The sequence below is a fragment of the Cornus florida genome, unplaced genomic scaffold, assembly GCF_030987335.1.
Source record: "Cornus florida cultivar Cherokee Brave unplaced genomic scaffold, ASM3098733v1 CherokeeBrave_3.0.0_Hap2_Chr04, whole genome shotgun sequence".
Lineage (NCBI taxonomy): Eukaryota > Viridiplantae > Streptophyta > Magnoliopsida > Cornales > Cornaceae > Cornus > Cornus florida.
The window spans coordinates 27,710,307-27,736,029 of record NW_026775574.1 but is presented as its reverse complement, the minus strand read 5'-3'; the positions used below and the strand labels follow the sequence as shown (position 1 = coordinate 27,736,029).

At 36.6% G+C, this 25,723-nt stretch overlaps 1 pseudogene; it reads right to left on the bottom strand.

Moving 5' to 3' along the window:
• Positions 1-738: 738 nt before the first annotated feature.
• LOC132304868 (threonine--tRNA ligase, mitochondrial 1-like) lies at positions 739-25,405 on the bottom strand (annotated as a pseudogene).
• Between the last annotated feature and the right edge of the window lie 318 nt (positions 25,406-25,723).

The window sequence follows — 25,723 nt, the reverse complement described above, 5'->3', positions numbered from 1 at the left end:
TAAATGGATAAGAGGTGGAATGAAGTTTTAATTCCTTGGACTGAAGTAAATTGTAATGTGTTAGATTCCATGGTAGGAAAATAAGAACTTAGGAGTTAGATCTATGATATACTACACACACACATACAGTAATTGATAACCATAAATTACTGTTGTCTATTGGTAATTAACCAGGATGCTTGTGTGTGTGAGTGAGAGAGAGAGAAATAGAGGGGTACAAGTGGTGGCCTTATATAAAGAGGGGATATGATGATAGGGTTCTCCTGTTTTTTTTTTGATAGGTAGTGAGAGAGAGGTTCTCATTGTTTTCAAGGACTAAAAATGGAAGAACAAAGCCTTGAGAAGCTTATGCAAAAACTACCCACCACCAGAGAGATCCAGATGGAAATAAAACAAAGTAGTTTTGTAATCTATAAATTAAGACTCCATACAGTAATTGATAACCATATATTTATTTAGTTTATTCCATAATTTTATATGCCTTCTGTTAAATATAATAATATCTTCTGATATCATCTTTTTTTGGTGCGTCAAAACCATGCATGTTGCATAGAGCCCAGTGGTCTAGTTGGCTTCCAAGTTCACAACACAAGAAATACGATAATGACTAGATCCGCAGTGTGAAACAAAACAAAAACTATATGAGTGCAGTGATTTCATATAAATGATACGTAGATAAATCATAATTTCTACTAAGATTAAATGTTTTTCAACACTGGGGTTTAAATGTATCTCTCTTTTCAGTACCCACTGCCTCTTCGCAAGGCACTCACCTAGTGAAAAGCTGCAACTTCTTTATTAAAGTGAGTGAGCAGATCGTTGATGCTCTTAACTGAAAGCTCCGCCTTGTCTCTCACCCGCACGCTCACCTACAAAGAGTTTGAGGCATTTGATAATCAAGACATGAACGAAGTATGAACCAAATTGCAATATAATTTAATATTTTCAAACCTTTTTTTTTTTCGTTTCGTCGGTATTATTCATCTAAAATAAATAATAAATATTCATAACCGATACTGATAGAAATGTAAAAATTAGAGATAAAAAAGAAGTTTTACATCTATCCAGTCAACCTTCTGCATATTAATGTTGTAAAGCACCTATCAGAAATTTATAATTCAATGTCCCAGTGCAGGGCCTTCTTTTCTTAAGGTAAACCCCAAGTTATAGAAATCCACTAGGGTTACCAAGAGACTCGTTTCCTGCTAGTGTACTCAGACAGATGAAATACACGTGGATGGACAAAGAACATAGTAAACCACACTTATTGGGTCTTATATAATACACATTTTGACCACGAAAATAATAAACCACACTAATTTGCATGTTCAACTTATTGAAGAAGAGTGGTAGAACCTGTCCAGTGTTGGCTTCATCTTCACCAACAACCAATATATAGTTGTACGTCGCCAACTGAGCCTCCCATATCTGCAGAAACCAAAAAGATCAGTCAACGGAAAGCAGCACTAAATCAAGGTAAAAGCAAAAAAGGAACCAGAAAAAAGCAGCAAAAGGAATGATGGTATATTCAGATTCTATAAATGCAATGAAAGAAAAATACAATTACAATTAAAAGGAATGTAAACAAACAAAGCGTATAAAGACAACGAAACACACCAACGTCAAAGCTACTTTTATCTTAGAATTCGAATATCACAATGTACATGAATTAGAAAGAACATGATGGGACATTGTTGTAAATGAGGATTAAGCGATCTACTAGTGCAAACACCCTTTTATGGGGGTTTGGGGAATGAGTTCAAATATCATCTACTAATTGGAGCTCTGCTTGCAGATAGAAGCCCAGGGGTATTGAGATGCATCACACACAATTATGATCAACTGGGTTGAAGGGGAAATGACCTTGGGATTTGCTTCGGAAGAAGATAGTTACAATATTGCAAAAAGGGAGCTCGATGACCCGACAAGGGGTGGAGTAATTATGATTTTGGACTTGGCCAAAAAGAAAAAGAAAATGATGTTGGGCTTTGACATTCATTACAGGAAGGCTTGGGCTCTGATGTGGGTTACGCTGTGCAGTTAATATTCAAAATATCTGAGTAATTTGATCAAATCAATTATTTGCACCCTTGGCATTGTAACATCTCAAATATACAACTACCAACCCAAAACTTAAATGCATTTATTTATCCAACTGCATAAACTTGCAACAGGGCTATTCAAATATACATAATTCAAAAGTGAGGAAATAAAGAATAAGATCTTTTATATCTGCTGTCAGTGGCACTAATGAAATGCCCTAGGGATCCACCATGAGAAACTTTTGAAGGCGCAAGAGTCGAGGGCACATGATTACACCACCATACGCACTCCATTTAATATTATAAGAATGAACCTAACATAAGATCACCAAAGCATTACAACAGTATGCAGAACAGGAATTTGAGTTCCAGAAAGGAAGAAAAAAAATGTACCTTTTTTCTGGATTGTTCTATCACTTGAATCGACATCAACATAATAACCAGCTTGATGAATCTTATCCCACACCTACCAGAATTTAGCAATAGAAAATATCGTTATCCCACATCTTCTGGGTTAGGATATGAATGAGAAAAGAACAGATTTTTGATAAATTCATCAGATCATTGCTGCAATTTATACATGAATTTCCCCCTTTTCACCTTCAAACTTCAAAGGAAATAAAACAACTCAGGAAAACAATTTTGTTCTACTTCCAAAACCAAAATCACTTTTCAAAATATCTGACTAATTAGAGAGTAATTGTCACATTACCGCACAATCGGGTTTCAACTTCCAAAACAAAAAATCCTAAAACTGTTTTTTATGACTATCAAATTCGCAAGTGTTTGTTTTACAGAGAAACAATGCACAAGTGCCCTCAGTATGGTAATGCATTAGAGTGTGCCAATCGCCTATATGAAAAAATTAATAAATTAAAGGTTATTTGTTGTTGCTTTAGGAAACAGCATTTTTTACAAACTCAATTATTTGCAATGAGAGCAAGCAGCAGTTTGTGGATTCGATTCTGTAGTACAGAAAGTCACAAAGCAGACAAGGCAAGCGGTAATCCTCAAAAAAAGAAGCAAAATGAATGCTACACCAGTAACACTCGCAATTATTAGAACCAGATAACACTCCAACAGATGAAAGCAAAGATCTAGTAGATTGTAGTCCACAATGACATGAATCAGTGAACAATACCATCCATATGCATCAGATTGTCGATACCAGATAGTAAACCGTGCTAAATTAAATGAGACCATGTTTGTAGTGCTCCAAAAGTATAGCAAACATACGCTCACCAGACCCTAGGATGGCACGGTGTATCATAACAGGCCTCTCCATCTTCTTTTCATCCTCTGCCGAGTAAGACAAGTTGAAACAGGAAGGAAATTGGAAATCTAGCTGTGATAACAAGTATCCATTCATTAATTAATGATTCTATAACCCTACAAAAAAATACAAATGAAAGGTAACATCTGAAATACAGCATGTACACATGTTGAACCTGTAACGTTGCACACTGGAATTTTCTATTCAACGCATCAGAGACATTGATATCAATCTTGGGCCCATAAAATGCTCCACCCCCTTCATTTATCTGTCCAAAATAATTTCAAAAGTAAGTTCACAGGACATCAAGCTGACAAATACAACTCAAACTGGAAGTCCATAGAGAACCAATTATGTAAGCAAAAAGAAAAATTATGAATTTTTCCTCCCATCCAGACATATTCTTTTACTTTCTAAACTTATTAAAAATTATGAATTTTTCCTCCCATCCTGGCATATTCTTTTACTTTCTAAAACTTATAAAAGATTATGATTTTTTCCTCCCATCCTGGTTAATCACCAATAGACAGCTGATTATGAAACATGAGCACAACTACATTTCTGCCTAACGCATGGAACTAGTAACAGATCCAACCAGCTAAAATCCACTAGCATTCTCATGATCTTATAATATTGTATTTATTGCTTAAATTATCAACAGGCATTCATTTTAGCATTTAGAAACAAAACTCGTCAGTAAGAAAGAAGTATCATCCAGTTGATTGTTCCACTCAATACGAGTGCATTTGTGTGTGCCTTTTGTGTGGGCATCCATTTAGTCCCTGATTTTCTTCTCTGCTCCATACAAGACGCCGCACCATCTACTTTCCCTGATCCACCGCTGCCCTTAATATGAACACAATGGTGTAACTACTTTTGACCCCCCTTCTTGTTTTATATCTCTCACATTTCCATTTCAATGAAAAATTTAAAAATAAATAATAAGATGAATCCCTCAACTTTTATCTTTATCATTTTTGGGGTATTATTTACACAAAATCTAAGTATTTCGGTGCAAATCTAGACATTTTACTTCAAATTTTAACAACGAAGAAAATGGTATGAAGGCAATTTAGAAATTCTCTACAAAGCAGCAACTGAACTATGCAGCGTGCCAACAGAAGATATCGAATAAATAATACAGGTATCAGCAGTTAATAAGGGCAGTGAGGTCGTGTCCAGTTGCACTAGCATCCACCACCATCATTGGGTTGTTATGTGTTGTACAAGTTGTCACGTTGTATAGTATTGTATGAGTTGTCATACATGTACAGTTAGTATTGTATGACTTGTCACCATTGTATTATTGTATTACTTACTCAATAAGATATGTGTTTACTTACTCAATAAGACATACGTTTTCATATATTCTCTTTCTCTCTCTCTCTCTTTCAACATGGTATCAAAGCGGAAATCGATCCCTCTTTAAAATTTTTTTTTTAGTCTTATTCAAACTTCGATCTTGATTTCATCTCGGCTTTCTCTCAGCAATCGCTTCTCGGCAATCTCTCCACGGTGATCTCAATTCTCATCTCGGCAATCTCTCTCAAATCCCTCCTCGGCTTTCTCTCAGCAATCTATTCTCGGCAATCACTCATCAGTGATCTCAATTCTCATCTCGGCAATCTCTCTCGGATCCCTCCTCGGCTCTCTCCTCGATAATTTCTCCCGGGTTCATCTCGGCTAGATCTTGATTCTCTTATCTCAGTTCCCTCTCACTATTATATCTCATTTGTTCGGCAGCTCTTGTGATGGATACTAAGGAATCCCATCTACATAGGTCAATCACCAGCACCAAACTGAAAGGGTCAAACTACCTTTAATGGTCACAAGCCGTAGAGATGTTCTTACGGGCTCGAGGAAAACTATCATATCTTAAATCAACCAAACCTACCAGTGATGAAAAGATTCTTGAGGCTTGGGAGAAAGAAGATGCTCAGACTATAACTTGGTTATGGAACAGCTTGGAGCCTGAGATCTTCAACAATGTGTCATTCCTAGAATCTGCCAAAAATATCTAGGAAAATCTTAGGGACATGTATTCTTCAGAGAATAATATTTCTCATATTTATCAGTTGTACCAGGATATTTTTAATCTCCAACAGGGAGATCGTTCTGTTAAAGATTATTACTCATAATTGAAGGGCATGTGGGAAGAATTAAATGTCTACCAACCATTGACTATAGACATAGAACAACAAAAAAGGCACAGGGAGGAGTTTCGGGTGGCAAAATTTTTATCTTAACTTAAATCCGAACTAACTCCGATCAGTTCACATATTTTGTCTAGGAAGGGATACCCACAGCAAGTGAGACTTTTGCTCGAGTTCGAAGAGCATCTATTCATGCCCCTGTGATTGAGAAGGGCAACCACTCTGCTTTTGTTGTTCTTACTGAGCGACGTGATACTTTTCGTGGAGGACGAGGGGGCAGAGGTCCTTCCAACCCAGGTATGGTACTCGTGGCTACAGAGGGGGTCGCGGCAATAAGAAATGTACTCATTGTGGCCGAAACAATCACTATATTAACTTCTGCTGGGCTCTTCATGGCAAGCCAGCTTGGGCTAATCAAGCTTCGGTTTCAAAGGAGACTACTCCCACTCTTGTGAATGAACAAGTCGTTCTCTCCAAAGCCGAATATGATTCTCTGGTAAAGATTGAGCGTGCAAATCAGCCCTCTTCCACCACTACTATCGTTACTTCAGGTAATACATGTCTCCATGCTTCCTCTTCTACACCTTGGATCAGTGATTCAGGGGCATCCGATCACACATAACAGGTAACCCATCTCTTCTTTCTAATATTTCTCATGTTTTCTCACCATCGGTTGTTACTATAGCGAATGGTGCCAAATCACCTGTTCATGGAATTGGTACCTTCCGCACTTCGGGTCTCACTTTTTCATCAGTTTTATATATCCCTCAATTTTCATTCAATTTATTGTTAGTTCGCAAAATCATATCAGATTTAAATTGCACAGCTACTTTTTCTCCTTCCCGTTGTGTTTTTCAGGATCTCATGATGTAGAAGATGATTGGTGGGGGGTTTGAGAAGGATGGTCTTTACTACTTCCAGCCAATTACTGCTCCAATAGCTCTACATTCCACCTCCTATTTAGCTTACCAGTGGCATTACCGCCTTGGACATCCCTCTTCAAATAGTCTTCGAGCCTTAGTCCCTTCTTTAGTTGATTTTGCTAAGTTTAATTGTACTACTTGCGACCTCAGTAAACATCGTCGGACTACTTTTAAGTCTCGTTTTGATAATAAAAGTTTAAAACCTGTTGAGTTAGTACATTCGAATGTTTGGGGACCAGCTCGTACTACTGGTTTATTTGGTACTCGTTATTTTGTGTCATTTATTAATGATTATTCATGTTTAACTTGGGTTTATATTCTTAAAGATAGATCTCAAGTTTTCTCTAATTTTTAATCCTTTAATGCTGAAATTCAAAATCAGTTTGATGCAAAATTTATTGTTCTTAGAACTGACAATGCCCTTGAATATACACTTCATGTTTTTCAAAAGTTTCTTGAGTCGAGGGGCATTATCCATCAAACATCTTGTGTTGATAGCCCTCAACAAAATGGAGTTGTTGAACGGAAGAATGGCCCACTCCTAGCTATCGCTCGTGCCTTAATAATTCAAATGCATGTTCCAAAACATTTTTAGGCAAATGCAGTTCTGGTTGCTGCTTATCTTTTAAATTGCATGCCTTCTAGGGTCCTTCAAGAAAAATCACCCTTCCAAATGATGTTTCTTGATAAAAACCCTTTTTCCATTTCTCCAAAGGTATTTGGATGTGTCTGTTTTGTTCATAATCTAAGCCCGGGACGAGACAAACTTGATCCTCGTGCTCACAAATGTATTTTCTTAGGTTATTCTCGCACTCAAAAGGGATATAAATGTTACAGTCTAACTCCTCGTAAATAATTTGTGTGTGCAGATGTAACTTTCTTTGAGGATGTTCCTTATTATTCCCAAGAAGGCAGTCGTTTGGAGGACTCTATTCTTCAATACTTTGTTCTTCCAACTCTAGTTTTTGATTCTAACATCCCACCAACTCTTCGTGTTTATGCTCGTCGCCGGAAAAGAGTAGTTAATCATGTTCCAACGACTGAAGTAGTAAACCCAACCTTGCCACTTCCACCAATCGCTTCAACGCGTGGAGATTCTTCCATCTCTTCAGACTCTAATCTTGATAAACTTATTGTTGTTCGGAAAGGTAAACGGTCTTGTACCAATCACCTTATCTCTAATTTTGTATCATATAATAAATTATCCTCCTTCTTTCAAGCTTTTTCTTTGTCATTATCCTCTATTACTCTTCCTAAGTCCTACAGGGAGACACTTTCTCATCTAGGGTGGAGGAAAGCTATGGAAGAAGAAATAAACGCTTTAAAATTGAATCATACTTGGGACCTTGTTCCTAAGCCTGCTAATACTCAGGTTGTTGGTTGTTGCTGGGTTTTTATTGTTAAATAAAAGCCTGATGGTACTGTTGACCGTCTCAAAGCTCAACTTGTTGCTAAAGGCTACACTCAGGCTTACGGCCTTGATTATACTAAGATGTTCTCTCTTGTGGCCAAACTGAATTATGTTCGTGTAATAATCTCTTTTACAGCTAATCTAAACTGGCCACTTCATCAACTTGATGTTAAAAATGCCTTTCTGCACGGTGACCTTACTGAGAAAGTCTATATAACTCAACCACCTAGGTTTGAGTCTAAGGGGGAGTGTGTGTGTCATCTCAAGAAGTCTATCTATGGCCTCAAACAGTCCCCTCGTGCATGGTTTGATAAGTTCAGTAAAGAAGTGGTAGCTCATGGTATGACCAGAAGCCAGGCTAACCACTCTCTCTTTTTTAAGAAAACGAAACGTGTTATTGTGCTTCTTATGGTACGTAGATGATATCGTTATCACCAGCAGTGACAAAGATGGGATACAAGTTCTATTCCATCACTTGAGTTCTAGCTTCCTTACTAAGGATTTGGGCAAACTTCGGTCAAAGTAAGGCATTAGTCTTTCTCAGCGGAAGTATACTCTTGATCTCTTACAGGATACTGGATATCTTGGTTTGAAACCTATAGCTACACCCATGGAGACTAATGTAAAACTCAAGGTGGATGATGATGACCCACTCGATGATCCAGAGTTGTATCGGAGACTCGTGGGTAAACTTATTTACCTCACAATCACTCGTCCAGACATCTCCTATACAGTAAGTGTTGTGAGCCAATTCATGACCAGTCCTCGGGTACCACATATAGAGGCAGTTGTACGCATCTTGAAGTATCTCAAGGTTCTCCGGGACATGGTCTGCTTTATCAATCTTCTGGACATCTTCAGATTGAGGGGTACACAGATGCAAATTAGGCCGGTTCTCCTTCTAATCGACGGTCCACCACGGGTTACTGCACCTTCATAGGAGGAAATCAAGTAACTTGGAGGAGTAAGAAATAGTCAGTAGTGGCTCGTTCCAGTGCTGAATTAGAGTATCGTGCCAAGGCACACACTGCCTGTGAACTTACTTGGTTGAAAACTCTTTTACAAGAACTTGGAATTTCAGTCCAGTGCCCAATTCCTCTCCATTGTGACAATCAGGCAGCAATTCATATTGCTAGCAATCCAGTCTACCATGAGAGGACTAAACACGTTGAAGTAGATTGCCATTTTATTCGATCAAAAGTTGACTCAAATGAGATTGTTACACCTTTTGTTCCTTCTAGTAGGCAGCTGGCAGACATCTTCACTAAGGCGCTTCTCAAGAACTCTATTGATTCCATATGTAGCAAGTTGGGAGTTATTGACATTTACTTTTCAACTTGAGGGGGAGTGTTGTACAGTATTGTATGAGTTGTCACGTTTTATAGTATTATATGAGTTGTCACCTACCCCTCATTACCATATATAGAATTACCATGTATAAGGTTTACTTGTTCTCCACTCACCTACTCCCGTAGCGTCTCCTATATAAACACCATTGTATTCTTGTATTACTTACTCAATAAGATATATGTTTTCATATATTCTCTCTCTTTCAACATTATGTATTGTAGTCGTGTGCATTGCAGTCAAAATTATGTGTGCATTGCAGTCAAAATTATGTATAAGATGACAAAAAGGAATAGGTTGGATATCAAAGGAGAAAAATCAATGTGCCAAAATATTACAACTAAAACTTAGAAGAAAAAAAACAAAGGTGAATATAACAAAAGAAAGCTTCAGACATATAAAGTAATACGAAAACTGAGCAATTACCTGCCACTGCTTCCCAAACTCATTCAATGCTTCTGAAAGAGCAGCTTCGGCCTTTTCCCATGTTGCCAAGTCTCCGAGATATTTTTCTGGCCTCTACAGCACCAAATATGTCTTGCACAGAATACAATATAATCTTCACTTCTCTATACCAGATATAATGCAAACATAACAGAATAAAACAGGATCAAAAGAGTACGACTGAAACAAAGAGATGCTGCTGTCTCTTGCACAGCAAAATGAACATATCCCAAGGTAGAGATTCTATAATTTTCAGTGACTTTTTTTTTTTTTTTTTTCCTAGTTATAATTTTTAGTGACTTGGTACTGATAAGTTTAAAAGGCAATACTGGTTTAAACCTTTTTCTAAGTTACATGAACCAAAAGCAAGGGCATTCAAAAAAGCACAAAGTACCAACCAGAGGGATTATAGAGAAATCTCCGTGTAAGTTTAGAACATTTAAGAACCTGCCAATCAGATGGACTCATCATTACTGTAAATATGAAAACCCTATTAGACCATCGAACACTTGCCAAATGCAAATAACTATCAGTTTTTGAAGAAACCAAGCAGTAACCAGAAATAAGTTTGGTCAGCTTCCATACAAATCAAGTGCTTAGTTGATGATATTGAAAAGTCAGTATTCTGAGTTCACCATGAAAATTGCATAAGCATATCACTAAGGAGAAGTCTACCATCTATGCAGCAAGAACTCAAAAGGGAATTTGGCTCCACAAAACACAGCAAATCCCAATCAATTAATTGGAAAAAAAAAAAAAAAAAAAAAAAAAAAACACAGAAGAAAGAAAAAAGAAGAAAGAATAGGAGATTATTTGGCTGTGTATGTTTTTCTGAAAGGTTTATCATTTTACAGTAGTTATTATGCCTGTGAAAAAAGACAGAAATTGAAGAAACAAGCCAGTAATCTAGGGGAGTCACCATTAGCATATAATACCACCCGTACACTTCGAATTCAGACAGATTAATAACTTTTAACCAACAAGGATCTAGTGTTGATACCGTCGATAACTTCAAGTCAAAAGTGGACCCAAATATATTATAGGTGTGATTGATGAATTCTAGTACACCCCTGACCTCATCTTTTATCTGAAAAAGGAAGCAAAACATTCACAAGAGACACACAAGAAAAGAAGGGTTTTACAACCCATTTGCCACGTATCAGAAAGTTGCATCTCACCTGGGACTCCCTACAGAAGATATGTGCATCATCCTGTAAAATGTCAGTGTGTCAAAATAGCTTCCACCAGCAGCCATGAAATAGCACTCAGGAGGAAGTGAAAGATAATTACCGGATCATAATGGTCCCCTAGCATGGTCCGGCTAGGTTCAAAAATATAATAATAATAAAAAATAGAAAAATAAAAAGATGACCATACCTAACAGTTAACAGTTTAGGCCCACTGAGACAAAGCAACTAATAGCAATGCAATTGCTGATATAGCAACTAAAATTAGCAACTAGAGTTTATCCAGGGCATAACTTAAAAGACTGATCAAGTCCTAAAAAATCATAGCCGTAACTAATCCCAAGTAAATCTTCCCCCCCCCCCCCCCCCCCCCCCCCCCGGTTATGCTTTATATGAACCACACAACGAAAAGAATACCTGCTGAAATCTCCTGACACGAGTTAACCCAGTAAGTGCACCACTGGCTTCATTCCGATGCAAGACTCCAAAATCAGCCAGGCGAAGAGGAAGTTCTGCAAAGCATGTTAAACAATCAAGATGTAAAAAATTAACCACACAGAGATACTAATTGAAGGACAAGAATAACAAAATAAAAGCTCGCAATTGAAGAAAGTATCCTCATCAATTCATTGTTGAAAGCTAGATATAGAAACAGAAACAGGTACTGCTGTGTCGGTAGAGTGTGACATTAACCCAATGCCAGCCAAGCAACATTCTGGTCATGCAAAAAAAGATAAAAACATATACGAGTATATTATTGAAATATATGATGCATCATAACAGTTTAAGTTTGTTCCCTCGTCTAGATTGCCCACTATTTGGTATGCATCATAACATTCTGATCATTGCAATATGAGTGTTCCACCACCCACTCACAAATCCCAATAGGAATGATAAGCAAGTATCTAACCAGTTGATCCAAGAAAAATAACATCTATAATATAAAATGAACTGTCCACTGATCCCACCAAAGAACATGGAGATCTAAAAAGCACAAATATGGATACTAAAAACGGATATAATATGGATAAAGAAACGGCGACACGGCAAATCGTAAAATATTAAATACGGATACGGCGGGAACACAGTGACAAATAAATATATCTTTATACATATATATATAATACTTTATTTTAAGAGTAATATTATTTTTCATCAACCTAAAATTAAAAAATACACAAGCATAATAATTAATAAGCTATAAAAATAATTAGTTTATTGTTTATAGAACTACAAAACTGAATCTACACCACAACAAAAATGCAATACGCGTGTCAAACACGTATCCGTGGTGTGTCTTTTGCCATTTCCACAAAATGTCAAAAAAATTAAAAAATTCCAAATACATCTTTTGCCTTGTCTGACACGTGTTGGGGTCTGACACAGATTTTTTGACCTTTTAAGCATGTTCATGCATCCTGGATGGAGATGAAGATCCAAATCAGTAACTGGATAAATTTCCTAAATACTAGAAGCTAAACTATTGTCTCTTATAATAGTATTAATATGTAAATGGGTAGCCAAATGGCCCAACGGAACCAAGGCCCAGCGTTCCCAAAGGGAGGTCCTGGGTTCGAGTCCTGGTGGAGGTGTGTGTGTCAGTTTGCTTTACCATCACCCCAAAAAAAAAAAAAAAAAAAAAAAAAAAAACCTTCAGAGGTTCTTAATTAGACTAGTTCTTCACATTATTGCTATAACGGCAAGAAGTAGGAAACAAGATAAATTAGAGTACCAACAGGCAACACCAAGAAGGAGAGATAATTGAAGGAGAAGGGGTAGCAAGACCGACGGAACAGATCAATAGCGGATAGCTTCTATAAAACCAGAGAATTTGAATGTAGATAGCTCAAAGCGGCAAAAGCACAATAATAATAATAAAATAAAAATATATATAAAATAGTCAAAATCAAGGTATGAAATGTGTATATTCAACAAATTTGGAAATTCAATCCAAATCTTAAGTTTCCCAATTTTCTTGCTTTCCTTAAAATTTGATAAAGCTACGTTTTTAACCTTTTTTTTTCCTTTTTTTTTTTTTTGACCAAACCAAATTGATGGAAAAATTTATTTTTCACCATTTAACAAACAATGTTAAAGGACTACGTTTACTCAAAATCCAATTGTTTTGAAATTTGGCAAAATATTCCAACATCAGGGACTCAATTTTACCAACCAAAATTCATCCTATCCATACGCAAAGTTGCTTAAATTCAGAACCATGTCAACAATAAATATTTAGACCGGGCAAGTGAATGAGCGCTAGCCCAAAAAGTGTTTCAGATTAACCGAAGTGGTCACATGACCAATATGTTTGGCACATAATATGTGTATTTAAGTTTTATGACTTGCCATCTTACATATACAAGCAAACACTACCAAACTTCTGCATCGCACGAAGTCAATCCAAGTAACATAGATACAACAAATCAAAACAATAGGCAATTAATTCAGATGTTGATAGATTTGTACCAACCAAGATATACCACTCTAAGCATCAAGTTAGTTTCAATTAATTTTATCCAATAAATTCTAAGACCAAGCATAACTTTGCTCATGAATCACTTAAGTGAGATACTGAAAGACTAGAAATGCAATATATTACATAAGTATATTTTAAGGAAAATGTACCTCTATATGAACGAACTCTGTGGTCAAACATTAAACAGTGCCCAGGGCAATTCATCGGCTTAAGCCCAAACTCTTGATTTTCAACCTGCACAAAGGAATAGATTATTATCCTCTCATACACAAAATAATCCATGGACATTCAATATACATCAATCTGTCTTCCAAACAGCAAAGAATCAAGGATTCAATTTGTAACTCAGAGAGTTCCAATGGCTCACACTACACACACAGACCCAAACTAGTTGACTATTCTAAAAGCCTTCAAACAAAAATAATGCTCTTAATGCATTGTCAACCAACTAATATCAAAATATCATGTGAAACAGTTGGCCCACCACTTAGAGAACAAAGTAGAGGAGATTCAAAAGCTAGTGTTTGAGCTTACTGCTGATTGGGAAACAGTGGATCACCTTCTCATTCATTGTACTATGGCTCGAGATTGCTGGAATTTGATGATTGGCTTGTTTGGGATTCTCTGGGTTATGCCGGGAACCGTTAGAGGGCTTATTGAGGCTTGAAGAGGTTGCCATGTGGGGGCCCACATTTAGGATGCTTGGAGGGCTATGCCTCTCTGTGGGTGGTGGTGTTTATGGCTTGAGAGGAATATGAGATATTTTGATGGGAAGGAGATGTCAATTTCTATGCTTGAGTTTTCTATTCTTTCCACTCTTTTTTGTTGGGTTTCAGGGAGAGATCATAAATCTTTAGAGGAGATTATCGATTTTCTGGCCTCTCTGAAGGCTTAGTGGCCTTTTGTGGGCTTGTGTTTTTCTTTTGGGTTCCGCTCCTCTTCTGAACGCTTTTATACAATTTTACTTATCAAAAAAAAAAAAGACTTCAATGTAAACGATTTCTCATATGGTTGGGATTTGGAATGTGTCAAAGGTAGACGTTGACAACCTTTTTGGTATATACTCTTCTAGAAATATTAATAAAAACACTAGAGGTACCATGCAAGCTTAAGCCTCCTGAATTATCCAAGTTTTGAGAATGATACTATGCATTATCTTCGGCACTTTGGACAAGAGGAAAAGAATAACAGATGAAGGAAATGCAACAACTACAGATGGAATCAAGAAGCTTAGTTGCAGCAGATATGATAAAAAAAAAATTCTAGACATGGGTCTTACATTGGGTCTTCATACTTCCTTTTAAATTCTACACTCCGTAAGCTTCTAGGAGACCTTTCTAACCTTATTTCCTCCCTCAAAAAGCTTATTGGAAAAGCCCAACCCTTTTCCTCCTTTAAACAATCGACTCTAACACTAAAACTACAAAACTACCCAAAGTTATTGCTTACAAATAATGCTCAAGGCTGAGGAACAAGATGAACAGCACCAACATATGCCTCCCTTTGCACTGTAAAAAAATATAAATATAGAAAAATAATAATAATAATAATAATAATAATAATAATAAGATAGAAAATGAATATTACTCGGTTCTGGACCTGCCATGGCAGGGTCTTGAGGAGGGAAAACTCAAGACAAGACCTAAGTTTCGGCCATTTTTTTTTTTTTTTCCTATTTTTCTTTTTCTTTTTTTGACAGGTAAGCATTTTGATTTCATTTCACAAAAACAATCATTACAACAATTAAAGAGAGGCATCTCTCCCTAATGGGCTAATACAAGCATAACCAAATCACTAAAATAGGATAAAGGAAAAAGAAAACAGAAAAAACACCAACACAGACGAAACAAAGGTATGACCAAAAACCTAGGGTCAAAACCCCTAAACTCAAACATACCAAAAAACCCAATGTATAACAAGCAGGCACATGTCACCAAATCTGTAGAGTTGTTGGTACTATTATGGGGAAAACACCACGTCTGATAACAACACAACTGCTCAATACTACACCAAAGATCATTCATTCCATACCAACTACGAACCAACACAGTAGTCCTGAAAAGAGTAACCCAGCAATAAAAAAAGGACCAATACCATTTATCTATCAGCATGAGTCACTTGAATACAGAATCAGGAAAACCCCAAACCTGCACCAGTCTTCTATTCAGTGTATGAAAATAGCTTCAACCTCACATTTTCAAAAACCTCCTTTTGAAGGATAGCAGCATCTTTATATTCATTGGAGAAGACTCTAGAATTCCACACTCCATATAGTGTACACAATAGTTGTAAAAAATACCTTATTTAAGATAGTTACTGTTAGAAATTAAACTTTATTTTATTTAGTGTTTTATATTTATGTGAGTTTTTTATTGGAGTTAGTGGGGGGCATGAGAGTTACAACTAGTAAATGGTCATGTTAGTGGGTTAGTGGGAGTTTTGCCTACTAAATGATATGTTAGTGGGGTTTTAAGTTTCATTTACATTTATGTTTTGAAGCCTATATAAACCCATGCATTGTACTCATTTTCTATCAAGTGAAATAAAAAGTATTTTCCTCCATTTCTATTCTCTTCCAAATAGTATAGTGTTGTGTGTGTAACTAGGCCACTATTTCCAACAAAGTGGTATCAGAGCTAGTTTGTGAGAGAGAGAAGAAATGGCAAACAATTCGGTTCCATTTCAAATGCCTCGATTCACCAAAGATAACTATGAAAATTGGTGTATCCGTATGAAGGCAATTTTGGGAGCACAAGATGTGTGGGAAGTTGTTTCCAAAGGTTATGATGAGCCAGAAGATGAGGCAACTTTGTCTCAAGCCGAAAAAGATGTTTTACAAGCCATGAGAAAGAAGGACCAAAAGGCGGTGATGACCATCCATCAATGTTTGGATGATGGAATGCTACAAAGAGTTGCTAGTGCAGAAAATGCAAAGCAACTATGGGAGATTCTTCAAAATTCCTTCCAAGGAGTTGATAAAGTGAAGAAGGTTCGCCTCCAAACGTTACGGGGTGAATTTGAAGCATTGCATATGAAGGAATCTGAATCAATTTCAGATTATTTTTCGAGGGTCCTGGCTATTGTAAATCAACTAAGGAGATATGGCGAAACCACCATGACTGATACAAGGGTCGTTGAAAAGATCCTTCGGTCGTTGGATTCCAAATTCAACTACATTGTTGTAGCCATTGAAGAGTCAAAGGATTTGGATTCCATGACTGTTGATCAACTCATGGGTTCGTTGCAAGCTCATGAAGAAAAGGTGGTGAAGAAACAAGAAGCATTGGAGCAAGTGCTATAAACAAAGTTTTCGTTGAACGAAAGAGACGAAAAACATGGAGGAAATCAAAGGGGCCGAGGACGTGGAAATGCACGTGGCCGAGGAAGAGGAAGAGGCCGTGGAAGAGGAGAAAGAAGCGGTCAACACACAACCAACAATGAAGAAAAAATCCATGACTCACAACAAATAAGAGGTCGTGGTAGAGGAAATTACTCAAGGTCATATGGAAGGAGGTATGATAAGTCTCAAATTCAATGTTATAATTGTCAAAAGTATGGTCATTATGCTTCGGAATGTAGAAATGTTGCTAACGATGTTGAAGAAAAGGCGAATTATGTTGATGAAGAAGTGGAGCCTACTTTGTTGTTAGCATACAAATGTGAAATGAGTGATCAAGAAGATGTGTGGTATCTTGACACCGGTGCTAGCAACCATATGTGTGGTAGCAAAGAGAAATTCGTTGATATTGATGAATCAATAAATGGCAAGGTAACATTTGGAGACTTATCACAAATTCCGGTAAGAGGGAAAGGTAAAATATTGATTCGTTTGAGAAATGGGCATCATCAATTTATCTCTAATGTTTATTATGTGCCTAATATGAAGAACAATATTTTGAGTTTGGGACAACTCTTAGAAAAAGGCTACAATATATCCATGAAGGATTGTAGTCTTTCGATAAGAGACCCATTGGCTAATTTGATTGCCAAGGTTCCAATGACAAAGAACCGGATGTTTTTGCTAAATATTCAAGCCGACGAGGCTAAATGTTTGAAGGCTTGTGTTAATGATTTAACTTGGCTTTGGCACTTGAGATTTGGGCACTTGAATTTTGGAGGATTAGAATTGTTGGCCAAAAAGAAGATGGTGAAGGGATTGCCTTTCATTAGCAATCCAAATCAATTATGTGAAGGATGTCTCGTTGGAAAGCAATCAAGGAAAAGTTTTCCTAAAGAAGCTACCACAAGAGCTACGGCGCCACTACAACTTATCCATTCGGATGTTTGTGGTCCAATTTCTCCATCATCATTTGGTAAGAATAATTATTTTTTATTATTCATTGATGATTTTAGCCGAAAAACATGGGTGTATTTTCTTAAACAAAAATCGGAGGTGTGTGAAATTTTTAAAAAATTTAGAGCACTTGTTGAAAAACAAAGTGGCTATGATGTAAAGGCTCTTCGATCCGATAGAGGTGGTGAATTCACATCAAATAATTTCAAAAAATTTTGTGAAGAAAATGGAATTCACCATCCTTTAACGGTTCCGAGATCGCCCCAACAAAATGGAATTGCAGAAAGGAAGAACAGAACCATTCTCAATATGGCTCGAAGCATGTTGAAAAGTAAGGAAATGCCTAAAGAATTTTGGGTTGAAGCGGTTGATTGTGCGGTGTACTTGTCCAATCGGTGTCCTACTAGAAGTGTGCAAAACAAAACACCACAAGAAACATGGAGCGGAAGAAAGCCAAGTGTCTCTCATTTGCGGGTTTTTGGGAGCATTGCCCATGTGCACGTGCCGGATGAAAGGAGGACCAAGTTAGACAACAAAAGTGAAAAAATGGTGTTCATTGGCTATGATGCAAATTCCAAAGGCTACAAGTTGTACAATCCAAGCAATGGGAAGATTGTCATTAGTAGAGATGTTGAATTCGAAGAGGGAGCCACATGGGATTGGAACACTCCAAATGAAGATTATAATATTTTTTCAATTTCAGATGAGGAGCAAGAAAATGAAGGCATAGAGCAGCCCATTTCTCCACCAACATCACCTCCACCGCCATCAATTCAAGATCAATCAACTCCATCATCATCAAGTTCAAGTAACACACCACCACTTCGCATGAGGAGTCTTCGTGACATATATGACGAAACAGATGAGGTAACGGAAAGGTTAGGTGATCTAACACTTTTTTGTCTCTTTGCGGATTGTGAACCCGTAGGATTTGAAGAGGCGGCACAAGACAAAAAATGGAGAAATGCTATGGATGAAGAAATTAAATCCATAGAGAAGAATGACACATGGGAGCTTGCCACACTACCAAAAGAGCAAAAGGCAATTGGTGTCAAGTGGGTGTATAAAGCAAAGCATAATGCAAATGGTGAAGTTGAAAAATATAAAGCAAGATTGGTCGCCAAGGGGTACAACCAAAAGCCCGGAATTGACTATGATGAGGTATTTGCACCCGTAGCTCGTTTGGAAACAATTAGATTGTTAATTTCTTTGGCAGCCCAGAACAATTGGAGAATCCACCAAATGGATGTGAAATCGGCTTTCTTGAATGGGTTTCTTGAAGAAGAGGTGTATGTTCAACAACCCATGGGCTATGTTGTAAAGGGGCAAGAAAATAGAGTCTTGAAATTGAAGAAGGCTTTATATGGCTTGAAGCAAGCACCAAGAGCGTGGAATAAGCGAATTGACAAATATTTTCAAGACAATAATTTTTCAAAGTGCCCATATGAACATGCTCTTTACTCCAAAGTAAGTGAGAATGGAGATGTATTTTTTGTTTGCTTGTATGTGGATGATTTAATCTTCACAGGTAGCAATCCAAAAATGTTTGAAGATTTCAAGAAGGTTATGGCTCGAGAGTTCGAGATGACAGATATTGGCATCATGGCTTATTATCTTGGCATTGAGGTCAAGCAAATGAAGGATGGAATTTTCATTCACCAAGAAGGCTATGCTAAGAAAATTCTTAAGAATTTCAAGATGGAAGATTGTAAATTGGTGAACACGCCCATGGAAGTTGGAATTAAATTGTCAAGAGATGAAGATGGAGAGACGGTGGATCCAACATTTTTCAAAAGTCTTGTTGGAAGCTTGAGATACTTAACATGCACAAGGCCGGACATATTATTTGCGGTTGGGCTTGTTAGTCGGTTTATGGAAAGACCCACCATAACTCATTTCAAGGCGGCTAAGAGGATTCTTCGTTACATCAAAGGTACCCTTGATTTTGGGTTATTCTATTCATTTTCTAATGATTTCAAGTTTGTGGGTTATTGTGATAGTGATTGGGCCGGAGATTTGGATGATAGAAAAAGTACTTCGGGCTATTGTTTTTTCATGGGAAATACTGCTTTTACATGGTGTTCAAAGAAGCAACCCATTGTCACCCTCTCAACTTGTGAAGCAGAATATGTTGCAGCCACTTCATGTGTCTGTCAAGTAATTTGGTTAAGGAATTTGTTGAAGGAATTACACATGCTACAAGAAGAGTCAACGGAGATTTTTGTGGACAACAAATCAGCAATTGCTTTGGCCAAGAATCCGGTGTTTCATGAACGAAGCAAGCATATTGATACAAGATTTCATTTCATTAGAGAATGTATAACTAAGAAGGAGGTGGAGCTCAAGTTCATCAAGTCACAAGATCAAGTTGCGGATATTTTCACCAAGCCCCTCAAGTTTGCAGATTTTCACAAGTTTAGGAGTTTGCTTGGAGTTGAAAAAAAAATCAAGTTTAAGAGGGGGTGTTAGAAATTAAACTTTATTTTATTTAGTGTTTTATATTTATGTGAGTTTTTTATTGGAGTTAGTGGGGGGCATGAGAGTTACAACTAGTAAATGGTCATGTTAGTGGGTTAGTGGGAGTTTTGCCTACTAAATGGTATGTTAGTGGGGTTTTAAGTTTCATTTACATTTATGTTTTGAAGCCTATATAAACCCATGCATTGTACTCATTTTCTATCAAGTGAAATAAAAAGTATTTTCCTCCATTTCTATTCTCTTCCAAATAGTATAGTGTTGTGTGTGTAACTAGGCCACTATTTCCAACAGTTACAAGATACCTTACAGCCCATTGAGTAATAAACTGCCAATCACCAATAGGCCAAGCCACAAAACATTTATCCTCAAAAAAGGACCATAATTTTTTAGCAAAACAGCACTGAAAGAACAGATGACTTCTGTGCTGTCTGCAAAAAACACAACTGGCCCTAGTAATAACACCCAATCAACCAACAAATAAAAGCATGTTTAGGCACAGCTCCTTTATAACAAACCAGTTTAGACCTATCAACTCTGCTCCTTTTGAATCTGATCTCCTGCTAAGCAGATTTTATAGAGAACTTCACATTAGTAGGGAGCCATATAACCTGGTCATCCACCATAGAAGGCTGCATAGCAGGATGTATGGAATCCCTTAGTTCCAGAAGCTCAAGGGTAATAGGAAGGGGCCAATGCCACTGATTGTTAACAATTACGTCAGCTACAGTAGCTTCTCTACCCAGCTCTGAATAAAAAATGACCCTATTACCCATTCGGATTGCTTTGCCTTGTAATAACCCTAAATCACAGCCAATTTTTACACCCATACAAACCTGAAAATGCCATGGTTTTTACAGATCTTTAGGTGCAAAAAAACTAATTACAGTGAACCCTGAAACCCTCTCTAGCGCTGTCACATAAAAATCTTCGTACCAAAGCATATGTGAGAGTGCCGAGTGGTTATCTTCACTTGTTATGCATTAGTCCCTATTTTTTGATCAATTACTGACCATTGGACTACTTTTGTTCTTCCATGATAATTCAAAATATATAGATATATATATATATCATCTTGGCAGGTTCTTGCTAATAAATATTTAGCCTAGAAATACCGTAACCATTCAAACGAAAAAGAGAATTAAATGATACAGTATATCTTTTAAAAATTAAAAATAGTTGTGCATAGTGTGTACAAATAAAATGATTGCATTTACTTGGTTTTAAATAAAACTAAATCATCTTTGACTTACATCTCCAAAAAATTTTAGAAACATGCCACCTCCTATAACTACTGCTGACTAAAAAAATTCGAATAAAACAAGCTGTTATTATCAACAAGGTTCTTCATGCAAGCCCCAGCAACATGCATGCAAAATTCCAAGCATTTTGATACTTCTTTCATCTTGTTTCCTCTTCCTCTATTCTTCTTTGTCAGCAATTGAGGGAAGGAGCATCAAGATGTCATTAAAATGTCAAATGGCTCAGTAAGAAAGTAATATAATTATAATCATAACTAATTAAAAACCTGACCTCAAACACAAACACACTCTCCCTGTAATTTGCAGCATGACCAGAAGTTTCCCAAAGTTGTAAGTTATACATATTTGGTGTCAAAACCTGCGAAAATATAGTTATATAAGTACTCATATTTGTGTCAAATCATATGCTTTTGCAATATTCAACTTCAGATTTAGACTGTTAACCTCTAGGTAACCTCTATCCCTATATTGAGTTCGTATAAATTCCATCAAATTGTTGTATATTCGAGTACCATGAGGACGGAAAACCAACTTCCAGGGCTGCAATATCTTGGAATATATTTAACTCATAAAGTAATGCTAAGTAATTTTAACTCATACCTCAGTGGGCGATTAAAAAAAAAGCTCCTGTTGTTTACCTAATTCTCGGTGGTCATATTTCTTTACTTCTTCCAGCCAGGCAATGTATTCCTGTAATAAAGGTATCACTCAAGAGATTTGGGAGTGTGATAAATAATAAAACTAGAAATGAGCACATTTGTTAGATGGTTGAAGTAGCACCTATTGGAGATAAAATAAGGAAACCGATTAAGATGGTTTGGGCATATGCAAAGAAGACCACTAAGTGCACCAAATAAGAAAAGTGACACGGTCCACTTTGAGGGTAATACTAGCGAAAGGGGAAGACCAAAATTTACATTGGTAGAGTTAGAAAAGAAAAACATGGTAACATGAGGCTTAACTGAGGTTATGGCCTTGGGTTAGCATGGAAAATTAGGATCCTTGTAACCAATCCAAATAGATGGGAAAAGGCTTTGTTGATTTGAGTTTAATGTGATAACTTTTCTTTTTCTCCTTTTCAGGTTGAAAAATTCCTTATCCTCGCAAGTCTATGTATCCTTCTTCCTCTTTAATTATAGTCCTTGTTTCTTCTCCCCCAAAAAAAGGGACACTGGCTAAAATAACCTTCAAGCGTTTCTGATCAGGATAAGATATCCCATAAACTCTTTGTAAGCTTTCGCGGCCTTTATTCCCCCTCCAATAAGCTGATGAAGCCTGAATAGGTAAAATGCATGAGTAGCCTACAAAAAATACTTGCAAATACGCAAGCAAATCATTCTAGTCCATTTTACTGTCCAAACATTACCTTTAAACAAGCAAATGCTTTGACAAAAGATGTAATTGGTATACGGGGTCCACGACACAAGTCAACCGACGGGCCACACCTGTACACTGTGATAGTTTTGTCTTCAGGTAATTCATTGATAATCTCGACCTGATAAAGACGGTAAAATAAACAATAAGATGTATATGATGTCAAAATAGTATTAATGACATTCGAATGCATCACATACTTTGTATGATGCAAAATGAGAGCTTCACTTGCCATAAATTTTTTTTTGGAAAACATCTCAAGGGCCTGCTCCCTTGATACCTCATTGCGCTCAAAAGGTTGTTTCTCCTAAAACACAAAGAATTACTTACCATCATGAAAAAGCATCCCTCTCAATATGTGAAAACCCAAAATGTTGGATACTAAATAAAAAGAAAATAAAATATCCATCACTGCAACAATGTTAATATCTTATATTTACTAGTTCCATCCACAGCCAAAACCATTAAAAAAAACCATAATTTCATCATGCATCTGATACAAGGTACATGTACAATAACAAGATTGCACTAATTAACTAATCAGAAGGAGAAGTCCAAAATAAAAAACAAATGTCCTTGCTTGAGTATGCTGAGAATAAAAAATGGTCTGTTACTCCGTCTGAGATTTCAAGCAAACCTGGCAGAATTCAAATGATCCCACCAATCGTCCTGAAATCATGGAGCTTCAGGCATTGTAACCTACAGCCTGCCAATCAAACATGGCCTCTGCCAGCTTTCATGACGTTTAAGTTTTAATAGAAAATATGAGAAAGTAAATAAATAGATGCTGCTGAAAATGAACAAGGTTGTGCCCCCTTTTGCCTCCTTTTAGTGAAATACCTTGCTAAGAAAAATAGAGAGAAAATAAAAAAAAATAAAAAAAAGGAAATACCTACTGTTTTTTAATTTGTAGTCCATTTTCATGCTCAGGAATTATATAACTGAAAATTTTATTGCTGACAAAAAGTGACAACATAAAAGAAAATTCACTACTTTGTTCCATTCTGGAACATGAATATTAAAATCTTAAAGTTCATATTTATTACATTTTTGTTATCATAAATGACAAATTACAACCAAATCATTTCTATTTATAGCAAATCAAGACAACAAGAACAACTAACAATATAATAATAATGACATAATACTAGCAAAAAGAAAACGAAGTAAAAGCTCCAACTTCATAATAGATTAACTTCTAAGTCAAGATAACAAACAATACCGCAACAACTTTAGATGCCCATGAAGCAATCTATTTGAAATGGTCTTCATTTAAGCACAGGTCACCATAAAACCCATCATAATATAAACCCTATAAGATCTGTTAATCATTTCATGAGCTGTCAAAACTACATTTTATAACAAATGAAAAATAAGAACACCCCTCCCTCCATAACAGATATAATGAAACCGAACCAAAAAGTTCTTTAAAACAGTTGAATCATAAACTTGGAAACTTAAAATTTGTACAACGTGTACAAACTGCACTGCCATTTTAAAAATTTATCTCATGTATCAACACAACTCCAAACACTTGATATAGCAATGCACAGCATACCAACAAGAGAAAAGAAAATTCGAGAGTTCAGTATGGAGCCCGCTTGTGACCTTGTCTATACAAGTTTTTGTTTAATTTGAGTTATATTCTAAGTTCATTTCATGTTAGTATGATGTTAATTCAGTACTTATTTGTGTTAACAAAGATTCTTAGTAACATAAACAGCCGTCATAACAAAAAAAGGTTGTGATGCAACAGAGAGGTTTCATAATGTTAAAGGATGCTCATACACTTTTTTCAACCTCGCACAATTTCACTTAAACACACTGATACATGTGTTTTAGTTCCAGAACCCTATAAAATTGGTTTTCTAATGATTTCTAATAAATTTGTTAGAAAATAAAATAAAATAAAATAAAAATTAATATGGGCTTATGTGTTAGTAAATACCTTTAAATATATTGTAACTTTTTTTTTTTTTTTTTTTGCCTGAACTTAATTAGTGATTTAGTATACAGTAATTATTAATAATTTGATAAACTAATTTATTATACAATTTATCTTATACTAAAGAGTGATGCGACCAAGAAGAAATCACATTAAACTCCCTATAAATACAAAAAATTAAAAATTCCAATAATCTCAGTATATAAAGTACCTCCCCTCTTGTAGTACATGGTCCAATGCACAATTGCACCAAACTCAATTTCAAGAGACTACACAAAATACAAGATAATCCAAAACCAATCAAACCAAAGATGTACTTTTTCATGAAACCACATTGAATGCATAAACAGAATGACAAAGCTTGTACCTGCCCTAGAATGTGAGCACTAGAGTGCCAAAAGGTGTCAACGAAGGTCGCGGTCGAATGTAATAATTTGAGCTCAGTCATTTTCTAGAGGCCTCGACATGTCCCAAAGAACTCCATTCACCTGAGAAGTTAGAGCATTTGCAGCCAAACTCTTTGACCGTCCCATCCGGCAAAGTTATCCTACCAAAATTAAGAAATTGAAAATCAACACACACTCATATATACGTATATGTAATATATGTATATAGAAGATAAGGTAAGAGAGAGAGTACTTGATGAGATCGCCGGAGACGGATTGACGATGGGAGAGGAGTTGGGACTGGATGGATTCGAAGATTGATATGCGTTTGGGATGACGGATTGGAGATAGGCTTTGTCTTTTGGGTGGTCTGGAGTGGACTTGGGCTGAGCATTGGCTTTCTTTCCCATCGCTAACAGCGGTGGCGATGGTGGTGGTGGTGGTGGTGAGAAGAGACGGAGCGAGGTTTTGTAAAGCTGAGACCGACTGCGAATGAAACGATAGTTGAGGCCATTCGTCGTTATGGTCTAGTGTTTTGGTTGGGACCTTGCAAGCCCAGCCATGGGATGTTGTCAGCGTACATTTGGTGTTCAATGGCATTTTTGTAAATATGACAAAAAAGTAAAGTTTGAAGTTTTGGCCCAGAACCTTTACGAGAGGTACCTTGAGTCTATAGAAGATGGTTGGCGTAGACAACACTCGATTTGAATGTCGGGAAGGGTCTGAAA